The sequence below is a fragment of the Castanea sativa genome, chromosome 12 (assembly GCF_040712315.1).
Source record: "Castanea sativa cultivar Marrone di Chiusa Pesio chromosome 12, ASM4071231v1".
Lineage (NCBI taxonomy): Eukaryota > Viridiplantae > Streptophyta > Magnoliopsida > Fagales > Fagaceae > Castanea > Castanea sativa.
The window spans coordinates 18,583,506-18,592,334 of record NC_134024.1 but is presented as its reverse complement, the minus strand read 5'-3'; the positions used below and the strand labels follow the sequence as shown (position 1 = coordinate 18,592,334).

Here is an 8,829-nt window from a genome sequence, read left to right as displayed (position 1 = left end):
TTAATCATGTGGCTTAAGAGAGAATTTAATATTTTGGTTTGTGTAGAGATAAGAGACACGACAAACAACAGAGTATTGTTTTTGTATTAATTCAATCTCATTGCATTTCTCTTCCTTACACTACGTTACATTGCATGGCTTATATAGAAACCTTTGGTTTTTCTATGAATGACACCTAGTATGAGAAGTGTCTGTATGCATGTTTCTTCAATTTCATTTAGCTGCCACATAGTTCTACACTTTACTGGATTGTTGACATCTAAGTTTTCGGTTGCCTCTTTCTTTGACAAACCTAAGTAGCCACTTGCTAATTACAAATTACATTTTGACACTATATAAGTCTCCAATTTCCCATTTGATCACACTTACCCAATTTTTTAGCAATGGCAAGTATGACACTGTCAGCCACTTCTCTAGTTTTCGAAGTGCAGAGGTGTGAACCAGAGCTAGTTGCTCCAGCTAAGCCCACTCCCCATGAATTCAAACAACTTTCTGATGTGGATGATCTATTACGAGAGCAAGATCCATTCATAATGTTATGTCGCTATGATGTGTCAATGGAAGGAAGAGACCCTGTGAAGATCATTAGAAAGGCACTTGCACAAACACTTGTGTTTTACTACCCATTAGCAGGTAGGCTTAGTGAAGGTACTGATGCTAAATTCATGGTAGAATGTACTGGTGAGGGTGTTATGTTCATTGGGGCAGATGCTGATGTTACAATGGAGGAGTTTGCAATTGGTGGTGCTCCTCATCCTCTTACTAGTGATCAGGGTGTAATGTCCATTGAGGTTGACAATGATGTCACACTGGAGAAGTTTGGTGATGCACTTCATCCTCCATTCCCTTGTGAGGAAGAACTCCTTTATGAAGTGCCTGATTCTGGAGGGTTGCTAAATTGCCCATTGCTGCTTATTCAAGTAACAAAATAACAATACAATATAGTACAACTATAACTACCTATATTGCTTTCTTTTGTGGACACAGACCAACACTTTGAACCATATTATTTGTGCATATTTTGTTTCTGCTTTTTCTTTTCTTACTCTCAAATTCAAGGTCACTTTTAACATTACATATATTGGAATATGATTTTTGAAGCCCCTAATTAAACTCATATTTCTTACAATGATGACACCATTGATGGTTTGATGGTCGTGTCTTGTGAAACGAAGATCATATATTGGTATTGTTATGCAATATTAATTACTTCTATATAACACATAACATGTATTTGACCATATATATCTACTCCATGGTAATTTAGCAGAAAGTCTTTACTCTACGTTAATTGGTATGATACAGGTGACGTGGTTAAGGTGCGGAGGCTTTATCTTTGCAATGCGTTTCAACCATGTCATGATCGATGGTACCGGCTTAGTTCAATTCTTGAATGCCATGTCTGAGATGGCACGAGGAGTATGTGCACCTTCCATCCCACCTGTGTGGCAAAGGGAGCTTTTGAATGCGAGAAACCCACCAAAGGTCACACATCATGAATTTGATGAACTGGATGAGACCAAGACTTTATCACCCCCACCGATCACATGGCTCGCTACTCTTTCTTCTTTGGCTCAAACCAAGTAACTGCTATTCGAAAAAGCATCCCTGAACGCCTGCACAAATCTACCACATTCGAGGTATTAACTGCGTGCTTATGGCGATTCGTATCGTACAAGTCAATTGCAAGTCAATTGCAAGCAAAATTCTACAGAAAATGAAACCCCTTTTGGAGAGGCAATAGATCTTACCTACTGTTGGAGTAAAAAAGGACTAATAATAATGGTGAGTCGAATCAGGCACGGCAGCCATTCCAAGGCTTTTATGCCACCATTCCGGCCTTATTTAAGATAGGAGAATGAGGTTCAACTAAGAGACTCCTGGTTTTGCCTAAGCCGAGTAGCAGATTCCTAGTTGGATCGGTTCAAGTGATTGAAAGAGGAAAGACCGATCGATAGAGGAAAGACCGATTGATAGAGGTTGGACAGATGACCATCTTACCAAATCATTAACATTTCACCAAAATACATCCTGTCTTTATCTTTCCGAGTATCATCCCGATGTTCATTGCTATACCATCATTTGCTCTCTTATACTCAATGGACGAGGTAGTAGTAGATCCAGCCATTACTAAAGGGGTAAGCAATGAAAGAAGCAAGTGAAATTTTAATGAATACCTTAATACATAATTAAGTGCTAAATGTAACCAATGAAATATAGACAAACTTGACTTACATCTTAGGACTCTACAACCTTAATTTATCTGTCTTTCCTAAGAACATCAACAATCTCAAGAAACACATTGGATACAATACTACAAAAAACTGGGGATATAGCAGCATTTTTAAACCTCGGCTACAACCACAAAAATTGCTGGTATAGGTCTAAATGGGCTATCCCGACAGTTTTTTCCCCGTGCTTCCTAGCACTGCTTAACGAGTGTGACAATAGGTCCCAATGGTTTTGAAACCCTACCCCGACGCTTTTAAAATCTAAGAAATGTTAACACTTATAGCGGCGGTTTTAAAATTGTTGTAATCGGTCATTTAAAATATATATAAAAAAAAAACTAATTTTAAGCCTATACTGGCAGTTTTGAAATGCCGTAATAGCTCTACCTATTGTGGAAGTTTCTTAAAGTGCCTCAGTAGGGTATCTATAGCAGTGGTTTAAAAAGTACCGGCTTTAAACTGCCATAATAGGTCAACCTATTATGGTAGTTTTTAAAAGCGTTGTTTTAGGTCTCCTATAGTGATGGTTTTCAAAATCCCTGGGGAAAAAATGCAGCTATAAAACTAGTTTTTTGTAGTGAAATAGTATAAAAATAAACAAAACCATTAAGTATATCCAAAGATAATATGATTAAACCACATAACATAACCATATGCTAAACAATCAAAATTCGACTATAATGATCAATAAATCATTAGAGTGATCATTCAAACATGTTCATCAATAAGCGCAACAAGCAATGATTCCAATGTATATCAACATGCTCAACATCAATAATGGTTACATAGCTCAATCTAGAGCAACCAAAGTATATAATCAATGCTACACAAGCATATGAAATATCAACTTAATGCATTGAATAGAGTACCAATTTTTTAGAAATTTTTATAATAATAATAATAATAATAATAATAATAATAATAATAATAATAATAATAATAATAGGTAAAACTGAGAGAAAATTCAATTAGATTTCAAATTGGAATTCAATTAGAGTCTAATTTTGCGCCATGTGTCCCATCTAATCTAAGTTTTTAAATTTTGGTACTAAGTAAGTTAATTTAATGTAAAAATTTGATTTCAATTAGAGTTTTAGTTTTGCGACTTGTGTCTCTTTAATCTAAGTTTTTTAATTTTTGTGCCAAATGAGTTAGTTTTGTGTAAAAAAACGAGGAATCCAATATAAGTAAACAATAAAAACATAATTTTTGAATGATTTTATATTTATGAGCTTTTTTTATAGAACTAAAAACAATTCATGCATATGTATGAGATTACAAGCTAATTACAATTAGTACGTATATCACATTCTAAACTTGCATAGTGCATGCAGCTTGATCCTAGAGTTCCAATGTAAAGTGGATGTGTAGACCTCATCAATAAGGGAATACATTGGTACAAAAAACTTCTTTCTTCTGGGATGTAGTATTGGCATACTTGCATTGTGAGTCTAAGCCTAATCAAAGGGATATAGTGTGAGCACAATCATAAAGATTGTTAAGTACGTGAAATTTGATTGGACATGTGCATCGTTTCAAGTCCATTGAAAGCTTTGATATTTTGGAATTCATGAAAATTATTTGCTAATTTTCCAATTGAACTAAGATACTACTTTCAAGCCTATGAATTTTATCCCAAAAAAAGAAAAAAAAAGAAGACAAGTAGTCTAGTTAGAGAAGAGAAATTAAGGTTTTTTTTTTTTTTTGTCAAGGTTTTTTGGAGTAACAAGTTTGGGCTTTGTTGATGTGGTGTGCGTGACAAGAGTATTAGGATTTGACACTAGTGTTTAGTGACTAATAGAATATTTGAAAATTTTCAATTTATTTGTCAATTGTGATTTTTTAGGCAAATTGTTTTAGTTGTTTTTATTAAAGATTAATTATCTTGAATATTAGCTTTTTTTAAAAGAGATTAGTTAATGAAGTTTTTATATAAAACTGGATCACTTTTAGAGAATTATTATCGAATTCTAGTATTTTAATGCACACTTGTAAGGTAAAGGTTTATGGGTGGTGGTCGTTGTCACAAGTCGAACTTATACATTGATCAGTTTGAGGAAGATACTAAAATTTCACCCTCAAATATGAAGTGTCCATTTCAAAAGTGAATTGAGACACATTTGTCATTTAAACTTACTTTTGTAAAGTTAAACTTAATTACTTGGCATTATTATTACAAAATGGAATTGAGACTCATTTGTCATTTAAATTTCACCCTCAAATATGGCCATTCTCGTTAATTACTTAAAGAAAAATAATAGAAAAGAAACTAAGAGAGAGAGGGACACTATTCTTTTATGATTCATCCTAATTTTTTCATGAACTTCCAAACGAAATGTAAGACACCCATCATGTTATTGTTTTTTATCCCCGTTATTTTTCTTTCTTTGGTCACAAGCTCGTATAGGATGATCCAAAGAATTACTTTGAAGAGCTTCATTTCGTTTTAAGCCGTCCTTTGAACACATCTCTCTCTTTTTTCTTTTTCTTTTTCTTTTTTCTTTTTGTGTGTGTGTGTGTGTGTGATATTCTAAAAAACTTCTTTTGTAAACGCCGTCTCTATTTTTTCTTTCTATGAAGTCTCTCCTCGTTTTTCTTTGTGTTTGTACTCCGTAATTGAGAGAAATTCTGTCTTTGTAAAGTTAAACCCTACTTGGCATTATTATATAAATTTATTGTAGACACACGAAAAGTGAAAAATATTGCTAACATTTGCAAAAAAATGTACAATATTTAATATTTACCACTTTTTGCAAAACATTTGTCATTTTCTGTTTTTCTAAAATGGAATTTTAGATTACAAGTACAATGTAATCAAAGAATTATCCATTATTTATATATATATATATATATATAAATATTATTGACGGACGCAGGTAGGGGCCTAAGGGGTCGGGCCCAAAAAAAAAAATTAGTAAGTAAACTTTTCCCAAAAAAAAACAATAAGAAGGCTTGGGCCCCCCTTGCTTTTTAGCCCAGCCCCCTTCCAAAAATTCTGAACCATCCCACTGAGTCGGCCAGCCCAAAGCAAGACCCATTGACTATGTACCTACTGCTTCCACAAATGGAAGCACAGCCTGTTGAGAAATTTTCTTTATCTCGCTGGAAATAAGGTATGCATAAGTGTCATAACCAACAATAATGAACTTGTTTTTAGTGCTAGAGATGGTGAAATTGAGGCCCAAGTTGAGCCACACTATGTCTCATATACTAGGATCTAGCACACCCTGTTCATCATAACAGTCCTTGGCCATATACATCAAGATGTTGGCCAGCCTAGAGCCCATGTAAATGTAAAAAAAAAAAAAAGGTAATGCTAAATAAATCATATAATATATAGTAGATTGTCATGTAAATTTAAGAAAATAATAGTGATTCACTTGCGCCTATTTTTAACTCATAATGCTAAATTAGATAAATTTATAAATAGAAAAGAAGTGAAAAGGACAAAATTTATACATTGAAAAGGATATAACTTTGACATTTAATTTGGATTCAATCATAGATAATTTTGAAAATTTAAAAGAACGTCGAGTTTTCTTTTTATAGATGATTGTAATAAGAAGCAATAGTGTTTCGTGTCTTTTGTTTTTGTTGATAGTTGATTGTATCTTAATATATTGAGAAACAATGATTTTTGTGTATTTGTCTTGGTTGATAGTTTTTTAATACTATATGAATGCGTATTTGAAAAAAAAAAAAAAATCGCTTAACTCCGGCCCCCCAACTTGAAATCCTGAGTTCGTCCCTATATATATATATATATATATATATATATATATATATATATATATATATATATATATATATATATATATATAGACACACACACACATATATATATATACACTAATCACTCAACGGTATAAATCAACAAGGTGGATTTATATAGTAGCCCACATCCGGAGTATCTCAATCATCCTCATTGTTGCTTAATCAAAATTTAGTTTTTGTCAGTATTATTTCTTTGTCACTGAATACTATCGCACAACCATTTTTGTGGCAATGGAAATTCTGGCACCGTCACCCACTTCTCTAGTGTTCAAAGTTAGGAGGTGTGAACCACAACTAATAGCCCCAGCCAAGCCAACTACCCTTGAATTTAAACCACTTTCCGACGTTGATGATGTGGAACGATGTCAAATTCCTGTCATACAGTTTTATCGCTTTGATCACTCAATGCAAGGGAAAGACCCTGTAATTGTCATTAGAGAAGCACTAGCACAAACACTTGTGTTTTACTACCCATTTGCAGGTAGGCTTAGGGAAGGGCCAGACTCAAAGTTCATCGTAGAATGTACACGTGAGGGTACCAAATTTATTGAGGCCAATGCTGATGTTACACTATACCAATTTGGTGATGCACCCCATCCTCCCTTCTCGTTTATGGATGAGCTACTCTTCGATGTTCCTGGCTCTGGAGGAATGCTTAATTGCCCATTGTTGCTTGTTCAGGTAATGCATGCTTGAGGTTCCATTCAAACCGAAGTGATTTGATCTGTTATTCATCGTTTTGTGTAGATGCCAAACTTAGTTTTATTCGAGTAAACATACAATACCATAGATTGTAACATATAAATGAGTTTATGTGGTTCAACTAAAAGGTTTAAAATTGTTTGATTTAGACTTAAGTTTAAGTCATCTATAATCTGAGTAATTATTAAATACTCAGTAGCAATAAACTCTCATTTCACATAATAATAGGCCCGTTAATTGAAGTAATCAGTCCGTAATGTAAGACGAAGGGGTAATTTCCTTACAGGCTAGCTTAAACGTGTCCACATGATTGATCATTCTTGGTGTCATCGACAACCAGCACAAAAATTTCAAAAGATGTGCTCATTCGATATTGTGCACATTTCATATGGAAATGGATAATTAACTAACAAAGATTAAGTAGCTTGTACGTTAAATCCTCAATTCTTGACTGCCAATGTGCTCACAATAGTCAAATTATCATAAAATGCAATAATTAAGAAATATTTTAATGAAAATGACGATCTGCTTACATATTTGTGTGCTCATGCTAATTGGTATAGGTGACAAGACTAAAGTGCAGTAGTTTTATTTTTGCCTTACGCTTCAACCATTTTATGACTCATGGAATAGGCATAGTTCAATTCATGAATGCCATGGGTGAGATGGCACAAGGCGCAACTGCCCCTTCCATTCTACCTTTGTGGCAAAGGGAGCTCCTCAATGCCAGAGACCCACCAAGAGTAACATGCACACATTATGAATTTGATGAAGTAGCCGACACAAATGGCGGCTTGTCCAACGCTTCCAATGGCATGGCTTGCTGCTCTTTCTTTTTTGGCTCAACACAAATATCCACTATTCGAAAATTTATCCCTCACTATTTGCAAATATGTTCAAGATCTGAAATATTAACAGCGTGCATATGGCGGTGTCAAACAATTGCACTTCAATTAAACCCGGATGATGATGTGCGCTTAATATATATTGTTAATGTCGAGATAGATTTTGTCCTCCATTACCAGCAGGGTACTATGGCAATGCAATTGTAGCCTCAGCAATTCTAACTACTGCTGGGAAGCTTTGTCAGAATCCTATCGAATATGCTTTAGAGTTAGTGAAAACAGCAAAGGCTAATGTCTCTGAGGAAAATGCACGATCCCTTATAGATTTGATGGTGATAAAATCCCGACCAAGGCTTCCCATGGTGAGGTCTTACATTGTTTCAGACTTGACAAGTGTGAGATCCAGAGATGTGAACTTTGGTTGGGGAAAAGCTGTTTATGGGGGATAACCAAGGTTTTCCCAGAGCCTAATAAAGAGCCTATAAATTTTTACGTTCCATTGAAGAATAGTAAAGGGGACAATGGGATCCTGGTGCCAGTTTACTTGGAAAGCCTAGCCATGGAAAGATTCTTGAAGGAGCTGCATTGCATGTTAAAAGATCAATCAGATAGCAATCCAATGTCCAAATTGATCATATCTTCCTTGTAGGATGCATGTGTGTACTTCTATAGAGTTCATTGAATGGTAAAATATTACAGCAAGTATTGCACCAAAGGTATGCATGGTGGGTAAGTCTAAGTTCTTTGAGGCATTCACAAGCTGAAAGGGAAAGATTTTGGAACAAGCCGGCATGGGCTGCTACTGTGTACCATGTGTGGATCCAAAGAAATGATCGGGGGATCAATGCATAGGATTCTCAGAGAGGAAAGCATATATAGTTTGATTGATAAAAAAAAAAAAAAAAAAACTGATGAATAGAATAGCGTTTTGCAAGAATGTACAAAACTCCCTTCTAAACAGGGTCTTTCATATGTGGCAGATGGAATATTTCCTCTTATTCCTAATGGAATTAGTCAAAGCAAAAGATTTGGAATTTGTTGATTGCTTTAGTTGCTTTGCTTGGTCGGTCTTGTTTGTAATGCTTGTCCGATTTTTACTTGTGTTTTAAACTTTTAATTGTTTGTATTGCTTGTTGTTTCGAGTTTGTTGAACTTATTGAACATTATTGTTGTGCAGCAACACCCCCCACATTCAAACTAATAGAGTAAGACAAAAATAAATCAATGAGTACACAGAAAAAAAAAAAAAAAAAAACTTAGAAAATTACATGGTTTGA

At 34.5% G+C, this 8,829-nt stretch overlaps 2 pseudogenes; both read left to right on the top strand.

Moving 5' to 3' along the window:
- The first annotated feature begins 383 nt into the window (after window positions 1-383).
- On the top strand, window positions 384-1,721 carry LOC142620297 (benzyl alcohol O-benzoyltransferase-like; annotated as a pseudogene).
- Window positions 1,722-6,236: 4,515 nt separating this feature from the next.
- Window positions 6,237-8,201, top strand: LOC142620296 (benzyl alcohol O-benzoyltransferase-like; annotated as a pseudogene).
- The last annotated feature ends 628 nt before the right edge of the window (window positions 8,202-8,829 follow it).